Source organism: Ovis canadensis, chromosome 15 (genome assembly GCF_042477335.2).
Source record: "Ovis canadensis isolate MfBH-ARS-UI-01 breed Bighorn chromosome 15, ARS-UI_OviCan_v2, whole genome shotgun sequence".
Lineage (NCBI taxonomy): Eukaryota > Metazoa > Chordata > Mammalia > Artiodactyla > Bovidae > Ovis > Ovis canadensis.
Window position 1 is genome coordinate 62273811 of NC_091259.1, and position 14106 is coordinate 62287916.

At 41.1% G+C, this 14106-nt stretch overlaps 1 protein-coding gene across 2 annotated transcripts in view; it reads left to right on the plus strand.

Moving 5' to 3' along the window:
- Positions 1-14106, plus strand: part of UVRAG (UV radiation resistance associated) — a 327753-nt gene that overhangs the window by 19802 nt on the left and 293845 nt on the right. The window lies entirely within an intron of this gene.

Genomic DNA, 14106 nt, shown 5'->3' on the forward strand with positions numbered 1-14106 from the left:
TTTCTGTTCTTATTGATACTATTTTAAAACTTTTTTATTATGGAAATTTCAATGAATAATGAAGTATCTATATGTATATTTTATGTATCGATGTATATTGAAATGCATACATACGGGAGGGTGGGATAATAAACTCCCAAGTACCTATTACTTGTTATTGGTAATAACCATCAATAACTGTCACCTCATGGTAGGTCTTTTTTTTATCTATATGCCTAACTACTTGCCTCACCCCGATTATTTTGAAGCAGATTGCAAGCACGATGTTGGTCTGTACTTGGGCCACTGAAGCTGTCTTCTGTCTTCCAGTGTTTATCCTCCAGGTCATCCTGTACAGTTCTGTGTCTGTCTTGTTCGGTCTTACATTTCTGTAGTAACGGTTCGTTAATTAAATGCTCTTTGAAAGTATATGCTGGATACTTTTACCTCAGACTAGCTTTCTTTGGTGTGCACAAACTCCAGTTCTTTAGAAAGATTACGTACTCTGAACCTAGGGAATCCCATGTTTGTATCCCCACAGTTCCTAGCATAGTCTGGCAAGGAAAATAGAAGAAAGGGGAATAAGAGAGGGAGGATGAGCGAGACACTCACCAAGAACAACACTGGATCTGTCACTGCAAAGACCTGTTAGAGCAACTCTTCTCAAGAATCATGGGGGGAAAGGGCAAGTTTGGACTTTCCCCCAAGACTGGGGGTGAATAGGATGGAGATTAAAGAAAAAAAAAAACAAAAAACCAAGCCAGAGTCAAAATGTCTAAGAAATATAGAAAGTTGAGCGCTATAGATAGATTTGGTCTTTTCTTGTGGAGAAGGCTGTTAGTGCTTACTAAGTGACTGAATTAAGTTCTAGGACTTATTTGAATTTGGGTGAGAGGAGAGTTAATGTCAAAATGAGGGCTTTGGGTCTGAGGTTGTGTAATTTATGTCAGAGAAAGTTCTCAATTAGGAACAGAAGCTATAAAGTGTTTTATGAGACTTTAGAGTTGATGGTTTGTTTAAATGCGTAACATTGACTGTTGGCATCATTTGCTTTCTATCCAGTAGCCCCAAGTGGTAGTTTTAAAGCATTTTTGTGTTCTTTCAAAACTTTTCACAATGAGTCTTTCAGGTGGGATCAAAAGATTAGACAGAATAGAATTCTGTAATATAGAAGGGGCTTTTTTGTTTTAAAATGACTGACCTAATTTTTCAAGCTTAAATTCTTGATTTGATAATTCAGCACTTTTACCTTCTGTGGAAATGTGGAAAACATTTTCTCCCAGGTTTGCTTTTGTTGCCCCTCAAAACAGTGTGCCAAAGCAGCAGTAACCTGAGTTAACCTGGGCCTTAATTCTTCCATGCCCTTTAGCCTGGTCCCATGCTGAGAGTAAAGGCTTGATCTGAAAAGGAAGTGAATTGAGAACAGGGAAGGGGAAAGATATTCAGAACAAGTCTGACTACTTTTTCAAATAAAATTCTACTTTAAAAAGTCTCATAACTCAGTGATTTTCTACGTTAAGGGTTAGCAAACTGTGGCTAATGGTCATTGGTTTTTGTAACAACTGATGAAATAAGAAAGATTTTGACGTGGCTAAAGGATTATAAACAAACATGCTTAAACCCAAATAATTTGCAGAGACAGAATGCACCCTGAAAAGCTTGAAATGTTTACTTTCAGAACCTTTTAAAACAAGTTGACCAACTCTTGATCTGCATCACTGAGGGTGTACAGTAGTATTTATGTGCACATTTAAATTTTTTTGCTCTTTTCTTTGTGTTTCATATTATCACTCTGTTTTTGTAATGGTTAGGTAATTTTCCATTGTATGAATATGCCACAGTTTAAGAGTGGTTTTCAGTTTTTGCTTTTATAACTAATATTAGCCCACGTTTTTGTGATTCGTGGAATTGCTTGGTCAAATGTTGTATACACTTTGGTAATTGTTGCTAAATCACCCTCCTTCCAAAATGGACCAGTTTATATTTTCCCCATCATATTCCTTACTAGTATCAACCCTGACAGAAACTAAACTGTTTGGTTAATAGATTTCTTTGTTTTATATTGCTGAGTAACAAACAAAGAATTCTGTGGCTTAAAACATCATCATTTATTTTGCTCATGAAAAGTTTTGTTTCGCAGTGGGTGAGAACAACTCGTCTGTACTTTACTTGATATCAATTCTGGCATCTCAACTGCTGGGTGCTGAAATGGTCGCTTGTGTGTCAGGTTATAGCTGGACTCTCAGCTGGGACTGAGGAGAACACCTGCCAAGCCTTTAACATGTGGCTGCTTGGCATCCTCACCGCGTTCAGTTCAGTCGCTCAGCCGTGTCCGACTCTGCGACCCCATGAACCATAGCACGCCAGGCCTCCCTGTCCATCACCAACTGCCGGAGTCCACCCAAACCCATGTCCATTGAGTCGGTGATGTCATCCACCCATCTCATCCTCTGTCGTACCCTTCTCCTCCTGTCCACAATCTTTCCCGGCGTCAGGGTCTTTTCCAGTCAGTCAGCTCTTCGCATCAGGTGGTCAAAGTATTGGAATTTCAGCTTCAACATCAGTCCTTCCAATGAACACCCAGGACTGATCTCCTTTAGAATGGACTGATTGGATCTCCTTGCAGTCCAAGGGACTCTCAAGTGTCTTCTCCAACACCACAGTTCAAAAGCATCAGTTCTGTGCTTAGCTTTCTTTAGAGTCCATCCACACATGACTACTGGAAAAACCATAGCCTTGACTAGATTGACCTTTGTTGGCAAAGTAATGTCTCTGCTTTTTAATATGCTGTCTAGGTTGGTCATAACTTTCCTTCCAAGGAGTAAGCATCTTTTAATTTCATGGCTGCAATCACCATCTGCAGTGATTTTGGAGCCCAGAAAAATAAAGTCAGCCACTGTTTCCACTATTTCCCCATCTATTTGCCATGAAGTGATGGGACTGGATGCCATGATCTTAGTTTTCTGAATGTTGAGCTTTAAGGCAACTTTTTCACTCTCCTCTTTTGACTTTCATCAAGAGGCTCTTTATTTCTTCTTCACTTTCTGCCAAGATTTGATGCTGAAAAGAGCAATATTGCATAGGAACCTGGAATGTTAGGTCCATGAATCAAGGCACATTGGAAGTGGTCAAACAGGAGATGACAAGAGTGAACATCGACATTCTAGGAATCAGCGAACTAAGATGGACTGGAATGGGTGAATTTAACTCAGATGACCATTATATCTACTACTGTGGGCAGGAATTTCTTAGAAGATATGCAGTAGCCATCATAGTCAACAAAAGAGTCCAAAATGCAGTACTTGGATACAGTCTCAAAAAATGACAGAATGATCTCTGTTCGTCTCCAAGGCAAACCATTCAATATCACAGTAATCCAAATCTGTGCCCTGACCAGTAATGCTGAAGAAGCTGAAGTTGAACAGTTCTGTGAAGACCTATAAGACCTTCTAGAATTAACACCCAAAAATGATGTCCTTTTCATTATAGGGGACTGGAATGCAAAAATAGGAAGTCAAGAAACACCTGGAGTAACAGGCAAATTTGGCCTTGGAGTACAGAATGAAGCAGGGCCAAGGCTAATAGAGTTTTGCCAAGAGAACACATTGGTCATAGCAAACACCCTCTTCCAACAACACAAGAGAAGACTCTACACTTGGACATCACCAGATGGCCAACACCGAAATCAGATTGATTATATTCTTTGCAGCCAAAGATGGAGAAACTCTATATAGTCAGCAAAAACAAGATTGGGAGCTGACTGTGGCTCAGATCATGAACGCCTTATTACCAAATTCAGACTGAAATTGAAGAAAGTGGAGAAAACCTCTAGACCATTCAGGTATGATCTAAATAAAATCCCTTATGATTATACAGTGAAAGTGAGAAATAGATTTAAGGGACTAGATCTGATAGACAGAAGTGCCTGATGAACTATGGACGGAGGTTCGTGACATTGTACAGGAGGCAGGAATCAAGACCATCCCCAAGAAAAAGAAATGCAAAAAAGCAAAATGACTGTCTGAGGAGGCCTTACAAATAGCTGTGAAAAGAAGGGAAGTGAAAAGCAAAGGGGAGAAGGAAAGATATACCCATTTGAATGCAGAATTCCAAAGAATAGCAAGGAGAGATAAGAACGCCTTCCTCAGTGATCAGTGCAAATAGAAGAAAACAATAGAATGGGAAAGACTAGAGATCCTTACCGAGGGATGACTGAATTCTCAGAACATCCAATAAAGAGGTCCATGTAACTTTGTGATTCAGCTTCAGAAGTCACATGACATCATTTCCGCCATAGTCACAGGCCTGTTGTCATTTAAGGGGGAGGGAACATAGACCTCATTTCATAAAGGAGAAGTGGCAGCATCACACTGGATGGGATGTATTGGTGGGACCATTCTTGGGTAACTGCAGTCTCCATAAGCTGGACTATATGTTTTGGTGTGCATATCTTTATGAGTAGGATTATACATCTTCTTATATTGTTACTGACCATTTCCATTTCTTTTCCGGTGGTCTGCCTTTTTATATCCTTTGCCCCCATTTCTATAGGACTATAGTTTATGGATTGTATTGTTGATTTGTGAGAGCTCTGGTAGAACTACGCATATTAGACTCAAAATTTGCTTAGAAGATACCTCACTGTGGTCTTGGGAGCCATGAAAGGTGTATATGGGGTGGTGGTTTAGTTTGGTGATGGTGGAGATTTGTGGAGTCATTATATTTAAGAACCACGGTGTTGGAAAGAGCAGTTAGCCAAGATGGCGGTGGTCAGGCTCTCTCGCCCCACTCCCTCTCACTCCCGCCCCACGTTCCCTTGCTCTGGCCCCACATACTGTAACAGTGACCATGCATGGTTACGTAACAGCTGAGCTCATTTATAGCACTGGGCATGCGCATCATGCCTATATGAGCACCACCTGAAAAGCCCTTGCTGTGTCTTGTGGTAGCGGCAGCCATTAGAGGATAAAGCATGTCTGCCTTGCTGCTGCAAATAAAGAATGTTCGCAGTTCTTACGGCTCCTCGCATCTTCTTTCAGCTTCCTCCTATCTGCTTCGTCGCTTACGCCTTGCCTACCCTGGGTTCAGTGAACAGCGAGACAATTGGCACAGTGGGCAGGATACAAGGAGACACACAGTTACTCTTGTTTTAATAAACAAGGAGTGCAAGGAAGGAGGAGGATAGCCATCATCAGCCTCCCTGAGTCACTCTCCAGCAGAGAGGAGGAACATCACATTTCTCTTTGGTCATTTTTATACCTCAGAAGCCAGACCAAGTTTCAGTTCAGTTCACTTCAGTCACTCAGTCATATCAGACTGTTTGCGACCCCATGACCAAGTTTAGATACCAGCAAAGGAAAGGTAACATTTGGGAAGAACATAGAACACCAGTGGCCTACTTTACTACTAAAAGTTGCTTTGGTTTTCTTTTAGTTCTGAGGTGTTGTTTTGACTTGCTGTCACCAAGGATGAGGTTCAAAATTGTATCAATAAAAATGGATTGACCCATCAGAAATTACCGTTTTCTAAAATATGGGGATGTTTAACAAAATGAAACATTTCTTTGTACCTTGCAGCTGAGTTAGAATGTTACTTTTCATTTATTAACCTGTTAGTTGGAAAAATTCTTGATGAACAGTTACAATATAAGTGTTCTTTAGTTTTAATCTTCAACAGTTCTATCAGGATGGGGTTGGTGTCTGTCACTATTCTCATTTTAGGTAGGATTTTGTCGTACTAACAGTAAAATTCCTTAGGCAGGACTTTCATTTTTTTTATTAAAGTATAGTTGACTTAATTTCAGGTGTAGAGCAGAGTGATTCTGCTTTTTGCAGGTTATACTCCATGACCAGTTGTTACAAGATAATGGTTATAATTCCCTCTGCGATACACTATCTTTGTTGCTTATCTATTTTGTACATAGTTTGTATCTCTTAGCCTACTCTTGCAGTACCTTATTTCTGTCTTGCTCCACACTTCTGAACTCTGCTCTCTTGCAGTTTTCATCTCAGGTTTCAGTATGGTGTAAAGATGACAGCAGCCCTATGTCCTTCCAGGTTCTGGGCCAGTAGGGGGGGAAAAGAATTTAATTGACTATTTAATACAACTTCTAGGTTTTCCATAGATCCTAATTGTGTTGTTATGGTCAGGGGGAGGGAGTGATCAGGGCTGACCTGACCTGAGTCACATGATCCTCCTTGGAGTTGGAAGTGGGGTTAATTCTACAGTAGATTGATAGCAGAGGAGGGTCGTTCTACAGAGGAATATCTGAGATTTTGTTGTTGTTGTTGTTGTTGTTTGTTTGTTTTTTAAACCAAACAGATGCTGGGCAAGATAAAACAGCAAAATTTTAAAAGGCAAGAAAAGTTCTTTAATCTACTGTTACATTTTGGGCTTCCCTTGCGGCTCAGCTGGTACAGAATCCGCTTGCAATGCGGGAGACCTGGGTTGGATCCCTGGGTCGGGAAGATCTGCTGGAGAAGGGATAGGCTACCCACTCCAGTATTCTTGGGCTTCCCTGTGGCTCAGCTGGTACAGAATCCGCCTGCAGTGCCGGAGACCTGGGTTCGATCCCTGGGTTGGAAGATCCTCTGGAGGAGGAAAGGCTACCCACTCCAGTATTCTAGCCTGGAGAATTCCATGGACTGTATAGTCCATGGGATGGCAAAGTCAGACACGACTGAGTGACTTTCACTCAGGTTTCAAAGCAGTTTTCTAAGAACATTAGTACTGTTAACAAGAAAATCCAACCCTTTTAGATTCTTTAGGGGCATCAGTCTACAATCATACTAGTGTAATGCTTGTTTACTTAAGCAGATGTTTCAAATCTAGGAAACATGCCAATTAAGTCTTGTTTTAGAATTTATTCTTGAGAGATTTGCTTAAAAAAGAAATAAAAGGTTGAGGGATTTAGGATCATTCTGATTTCGAACCACTGCCAACATTTCAGGTATCAGAATTGTGCTCTAGGTATAATACATCAATCTTCCAAATAAAAGCTGAATAAGATTTTGTTTTAGTGATTGTTTTTAACCTTGATATAGAATGTTTTTTAGGTAGTGCTTCAAAGACTTTAAAGCCATTTTAATTCCAACTTATCAATTAAAATCTATAATTGGCTGCCTAAAGCTGCTGCTGTAGAAAGACATGCAAAGAGCCTTTTTTAACTGTGAATGCTTAAAGCTTTAAGAAAGTGTGAGGTGATTGGGCAGTTTAAGAAGCTGCATGGAATGTTATCTTAAAGAGTAATCTGGGACTTTCCTGGTGGTCTAGTGGTTAAGAATCCCCACCTGCCAATGCAGGGAACACTGTTTCCATCCCTAGTCCAGGAGGATTCCACATGCCACAGGTCAGCTAAGCCTGTTGGCCACAGCTGCTGAGCTTGTGCTCCAGGCCCATGCTCTGCAATAAGAGATGTCACCGCAATGAGAATCCCACGTGCTGCAACTAGAGAAAGCCCATGCATAATAATGAAGACCCAGCACAGCCAAAAACAAAAAGAGTAATTCCAAAGTCGGCATAAATTTAAATTACTTACTATTTTTACTTTTCTGAGATATTTGAGCGAGTTTAGATCATAAGACAGATTTGAATTTTTCTTTGGATGGGCCATTGAAGAAATAATCTGATATTTAATTCTGTTTCAGTTCAGTTCAGTCGCTCAGTCGTGTCCCACTCTTTGCGACCCCATGAATCGAAGCATACCAGGCCTCCCTGTCCATCACCAACTCCCAGAGTTCACTCAAACTCACGTCCATCGAGTTGGTGATGCCATCCAGCCATCTCAGTTTAGACAAGGTCTAAAGCAGTACATTTATGCTTGATGTTGCCTCCAGGCCATCAATTCCTGGTGCCTGGTATACCTTGATATAGTTACAGGTAGGTGAATGCTGAGAATTTGCTGTAGTCCAGAAGCACTTGCTAAGATTTGACCCCCACTTTCAGTTCTGAGGTCCAGTCTTAGGTTTGAAGTGCTCTGTATTCTCCCACCATCTCATGGGTGGGTGTCAGAAACCACTATGGGTTCCAGGCCACTCAGGTTCATTGCACGACCTAGGTCATATCAAGACCTTGTTTACTGTGTTAATTGTCTGGACATGTATCAGTTCAGTTCAGTTGCTCGGTTGTGTCCAACTCTTTGTGACCCCATGAACCACAGCACACCAGGCCTCCCTGTCCATCACCAACTCCTGGAGTTCACCCAGATCCATGTCCATCAAGTTGGTGATGCCATCCAACCATCTTCTCCTCTGTCGTCCCCTTCTCCTCTTGCCCTCAATCTTTCCCAGCATCAGGGTCTTTTCCAATCAGTCAGCTCTTTGCATCAGGTGGCCGAAGTATTGGAGTTTCAGCTTCAACATCAGCCTTCCAGTGAACACCCAGGACTCATCTCCTTTAGGATGGATTGGTTGGATCTCCTTGCAGTCCAAGGGACTCTCAAGAGTCTTCCCCAGCATCACAGTTCAAAAGCATCAATTCTTCAGTGCTCAGCTTTCTTTAGAGTCCAACTCTCACATCCATACATGACCACTGGAAAAACCATAGCCTTGACTAGACGGACCTTTGTTGGCAAAGTAATGTCTCTGCTTTTCAGTATGCTGTCTAGGTTGGTCGTAACTTTCCTTCCAAGGAATAAGCATCTTTTAATTTCATGGCTGCAGTCACCATCTGCAGTGATTCTGGACATGTATTAATTCAATCAAAAACCATTTGTTGTGTTCCTACTATTTGCTAGTTATTCATCTAGGTGGTAGAGATATAGCAGTTAATAAAACAAATTTCTCCCGTATAGAACTTTTAGTCTAGTTGGGAAAATAGACAAATATTTGAAACTATGTAATTATACATTGTTTTGGTCAAGTACAGATGTTCTGGAGAACTGAGAACTAGAGAGGATCCTTTAGGTCACCTTGATTTCTTCAATATTTGGGCCGTGGCAGCCCACTCCAGTACTCTTGCCTGGAAAATCCGATGGATGGAGGAGCTTGGTAGGCTGCAGTCCATGGGATCACTAAGAGTCAGACACGACTGGGTGACTTCCCTTTCACTTTTCACTTTCATGCATTGGAGAAGGAAATGGCAACCCACTCCAGTGTTCTTGCCTTGAGAATCCCAGGGATGGGGGAGCCTTGTGGGCTGCTGTCTGTGGGGTTGCACAGAGTTGGACACGACTGAAGTGACTTAGCAGTAGCAGTTGATTTAAACTTTTCTTATTTAACTTTATTTTTTGATTATGTAAATCATTCTTATGGTACAGAAGGCAAAACCACATAGTGAAGTATCAGGGAAGTCTTGCTTATATCTCTGTTTCCTCCAACCTCTTCTCACCCCCATAGGTCATTTTCTGAGCTTCTGGTTTAACCTTCCAATGTTTCTTTTTAATTGCATAAAACCGTGGTGGAAGGGGAGGAAGGAAGGAGATGGGAGACTGAAGGAAGGAGATGAATGCGTGGGGATGGAAGAGAGGAGCTCTGTTTAAATAATGTTTGTGAAGTGTTGTTTTACTGGCACTCTTAGTCCCTTTTTCACTTCCTGATTCTGAAAAAAGGCAACAAATAGCTTATCATTTTTTAAAATTTTGGAATAATTTTAGATTTACAGAGAAGTTGCAAAGACAGTACACAGAATTCCCTTTGTTCCGTTTTCCCTAAGGTTAGCATCATTCAGTTCAGTTCAGTTCAGTCGCTCAATCATGTTCGACTCTGTGACCCCATGAGTCGCAGCACGCCAGGCCTCCCTGTCCATCACCATCCCCCGGAGTTCACTCAGACTCACGTCCATCGAGTCCGTGATGCCATCCAGCCATCTCATCCTCGGTCGTCCCCTTCTCCTCCTGCCCCCAATCCCTCCCAGCATCAGAGTCTTTTCCAATGACTCAGCTCTTCGCATGAGGTGGCCAAAGTACTGGAGTTTCAGCTTTAGTATCATTCCTTCCAAAGAACACCCAGGGCTGATCTCCTTTAGAATGGACTGGTTGGATCTCCTTGCAGTCCAAGGGACTCTCAGGAGTCTTCTCCAACACCACAGTTCAAAAGCATCAATTCTTCAGTGCTCAGCCTTCTTCACAGTCCAACTCTCACATCCATACATGACCACAGGAAAAACCATAGCCTTGACTAGATGGACCTTAGTTGGCAAAGTAATGTCTCTGCTTTTGAATGTACTATCTAGGTTGGTCATAACTTCCAGGGAGTAAGCGTCTTTTAATTTCATGGCTGCAGTCACCGTCTGCAGTGATTTTGGAGCCCCCAAAATAAAGTCTGACACTATTTCTACTGTTTCCCCATCTATTTCCCATGAAGTGATGGGACCAGATGCCATGATCTTCGTTTTCTGAATGTTGAGCTCTAGGCCAACTTTTTCGCTCTCCTCTTTCACTTTCATCAAGAGGCTTTTTAGCTCCTCTTCACTTTCTGCCATAAGGGTGGTGTCATCTGCATATCTGAGGTGATTGATATTTCTCCTGGCAATCTTGATTCCAGCTTGTGTTTCTTCCAGTCCAGCGTTTCTCATGTACTCTGCATATAAGTTAAATAAGCAAGGTGACAATATACAGCCTTGATGCACTCCTTTTCCTATTTGTTAGCATCATACATTACCATTTTACATTTTTAAAAACTAAAAATTAACATTGGCATATAATTATTATTGTTAATTCTTATTCATTTTTGTTGAAGTTCAGTTGATTTATAATATCCTGTTAGTTTCAGGTGTACAGCACAGTGATTCAGTTACATAGACAAGCGCACTTACACATTCTTCTGTTTCTTTATTTTTGCCTGTGCTGGCTCTCATTGCAGTATGTAGGCTTTCTCTGGCTGTGGCAGGCGGGGAGCTCTCTAGTTGCAGGTCATAGGCTTCTGTTGTTGCAGAGCACGGGCTATAGAGTGCCGGCTCAGTAGCTGTGGCTCACGAAGCTTACTTGTCCCGTGGCATGTGGGATCTTAGTTCCCTGCATTAGCTGGCAGATTCTTAACCACTGGACCACCAGGGAAGTCCCATATATATTCTTCTTTATCTTTTTTTTTCAAAAAACATACTCTTTTTATATTTTATTTTCTCCCAGATCATTACAAAATGTTAAATATAAGTTCCCTGTGCCTAGTAGGTCCTTTGGCATATTATTAATATTGTTAATCTAATTTATTAAAGTTTCAGTTCAGTCGCTCAGTCATGTTTAATTCTTTGTGACCCCATGGACTGCTGCATGCCAGGCTTCCCTGTCCATCACCAGCTCTCAGAGCTTGCTCAAACTTAGGTCCATCGAGTCTGTGATGCCATCCAACCATCTCATCCTCTGTCATTCCCTTCTCCTGCCTTCAGTTTTCCCCAGCATCAGGGTCTTTTCCAGTGAGTCAGTTCTTTGCATCAGGTGGCCAAAGTATTGGAGTTTCAGCATCAGCTTTTCCAATGAATATTCAGGACTGATCTCCTTTAGGATGGACTGGTTGGATCTCCTTGCAGTCCAAAGGATTCTCAAGAGCCTTCTCCAACACCACAGTTCAAAAGCATCAGTTGTTCAGTGCTCAGCCTTCTTTATGGTCCAACTCTCACATCCATACATGACTACTGGAGAAACCATAGCTTTGACTAGATGGACCTTTGTTGATAAAGTAGTGTCTCTGCTTTTTAATAAGCTGTCTAGGTTGAGTCATAGCTTTTCTTCTGAGGAGCAAGTGTCTTTTAGTTTCATGGCTGCAGTCACCATCGGCAGTGATTTTGGAGCCCAAGAAAATAAAGTCTCTCGCCTTCTACTGTTTCCCCATCTATTTGCCATGAAGTGATGGGACCAGATGCCATGATCTTAGTTTTCTGAATGTTGAATTTTAAGCCAGCTTTTTCGCTCTCCCCTTTCACTTTCATCAAGAGGCTCTTTAGTTCAGTTTCTGCTGTAAGTGTGGTGTCCTCTGCGTATCTGAGGTTATTGATATTTCTCCTGGCACTCTTGATTCTAGCTTGTGCTTTATACAGCCTGGCAATTCACATGTTTAGTATTTTTTAAAATAATCATCTTTATGATAAAGTTGGGATGAATATTTTAAAGAGGAAACCAAGACAAAGGGCACAAGAGGTCCCCGTGTATATTTACTGCCTTCACCAAGATTATATCCGTGATTTACCCAAGAGTTGATTTCCTTTGTCTGTTCCAGTTGCTGAGACCATCTTGTATTTAGTTAAGCATGGTGTAATGAAAATACTTATTTTAGTGCTTCAGATATCACAAAAAAAGAAAATTACAGGCCAATATCACTGATGAACATAGATGCCAAAATCTTGAGCAAAATGCAAACCGACTCTAACAATACATTGAAAGAGTCATGCACCATGATCAAGTGGGGTTTATCCCAGGGATGCAAGGATTTTTCAGTATACGCAAATCAATCTGTGTGATACGTCAGATAAACAAATTGAAAGATAAAATCTGTATGGTAATCTCAATAGATAGCTCTGAGGAGCTAGCATTGGCAAAAACATGAATCTAGGACCTTACATGATCTATTTCATGGAACAGTAAGCAGTCACTTGTGACTGGGGGTTAGGTGTGTGGAAGATCTAGTGGGAAGTAAGGATCAAGTATGGAGAGGTTGGATTGTGCAAGGCTTTGAAGGGAATAATGGGAAGTTTGTACTTTATGCTGGAGGCTTTAGGTAATGTTTTCAAGTCTTTGAATAGAGGACCAAGATTGGAATCTTTTGGCAAAATAGATGTGATTATTATGTATTTAGGCTATTAGTGGTTCCTGTCAATTTAAAATCTTGACTCAGAAGGCTAATGAAAAATATGTGGTTGGAGGAAATAGTTGCTGTAATCTCGGGTGTGAAATGGAAACCTTTGGCAGATTGTAGAAATATAAATCTTTTAAAGTAAGCCCTAGGAGCTTTTTATAAATACATTTGGGGTTTTTCATACTTAGAATGTTAAATAAATTTATTAGACAATAACCTTCTCTATCCAAGAGATTGGGAGAAAGGATTAGGTTGCTGTGTACATGGAAAGGAAGAACTGTGCTTTGCTGGCTGACTGCACCTGTAATTGATGATGGACTTACCTCAGCAAAGTGGGCTTTCTGCCTAAAGGGAAAGCTTTAAGCATATTTTAAAACTGAGCACTTGGTTTCTATTTTTCAGTCTCTGAAATAATCAACTGACACAGGGGACTAGCTATTGAGAATGAATCTGTTGTGCTCAGACTTCACTGCCAACTTTTCTCTTGATATGAAATGATTTGGCTATCTCTTAAGGTATCTTACCCTGGAGAAGGAAATGGCAACCCAGTCCAGTATTCTTGCCTGGAGAATCCCATGACGGAGGAGCCTGGTGGGCTGCCGTCCATGGGGTCGCAAAGAGTCGGACACGACTGAGTGACTTCACTCACTTTTAAGGTATCTTAAGGTGTTCTGTACTCTGTTGCTCAGTGGTAAAGAATCTGCGTGCAATGCAGGAGACCTGGGTTTGATCCCTGGTTTGAGCAGATCTCCTAGAGAAGGGAATGCCTACCCACTCCATTATTCTTGCCTGGAGAAATCCCATGGACAGAGGAGCTTGGCGGGCTACAGAGTTGGACACAACTGCGCGAGTAACACTTAGGCATCTTATATTTTTGTTGATTTCTCTTGTTGCTTTTGGAGCTTTTTCATTTCCAACACGTAGGACTTCAAATAATTTTTGCATTCCAGTTGGAGGGAGGCCTAATGAAAAAATAGGGCCTGGTTGACTGCTGGTCAAGTGAGAATTTAAACTGACAACAGTTGGGTTACTGGCCTGATGAAGTGAACAGTGAGTTACTGTGTTTTGGTTTTTTTTGTCGTTATCTTCTTTTCTTGGTTGTAACAGATGATCTGGCGTCAGACTGAACTAGCAACAGAGGTGTGTGTATGTAATAACTGCTAATTTTGTGTTGGTGTGAGTTGGACTTTGCATCTCTACCAGCATCTTTCTGATGGGAAAAAAGCAAATTACTGCTTAGTTAATATTCCAAAAAATACTGATGCTATTCTACAGGTATATAGGATTTATATAATATTTATACTTTTCAAGAATATTTCATTTCTGTTATTTCATGCTTCCAACAGCTTTGTAAATGATACAGGGCAATAATAACTCCTATTTAACAGAAGAGATGCTGAGG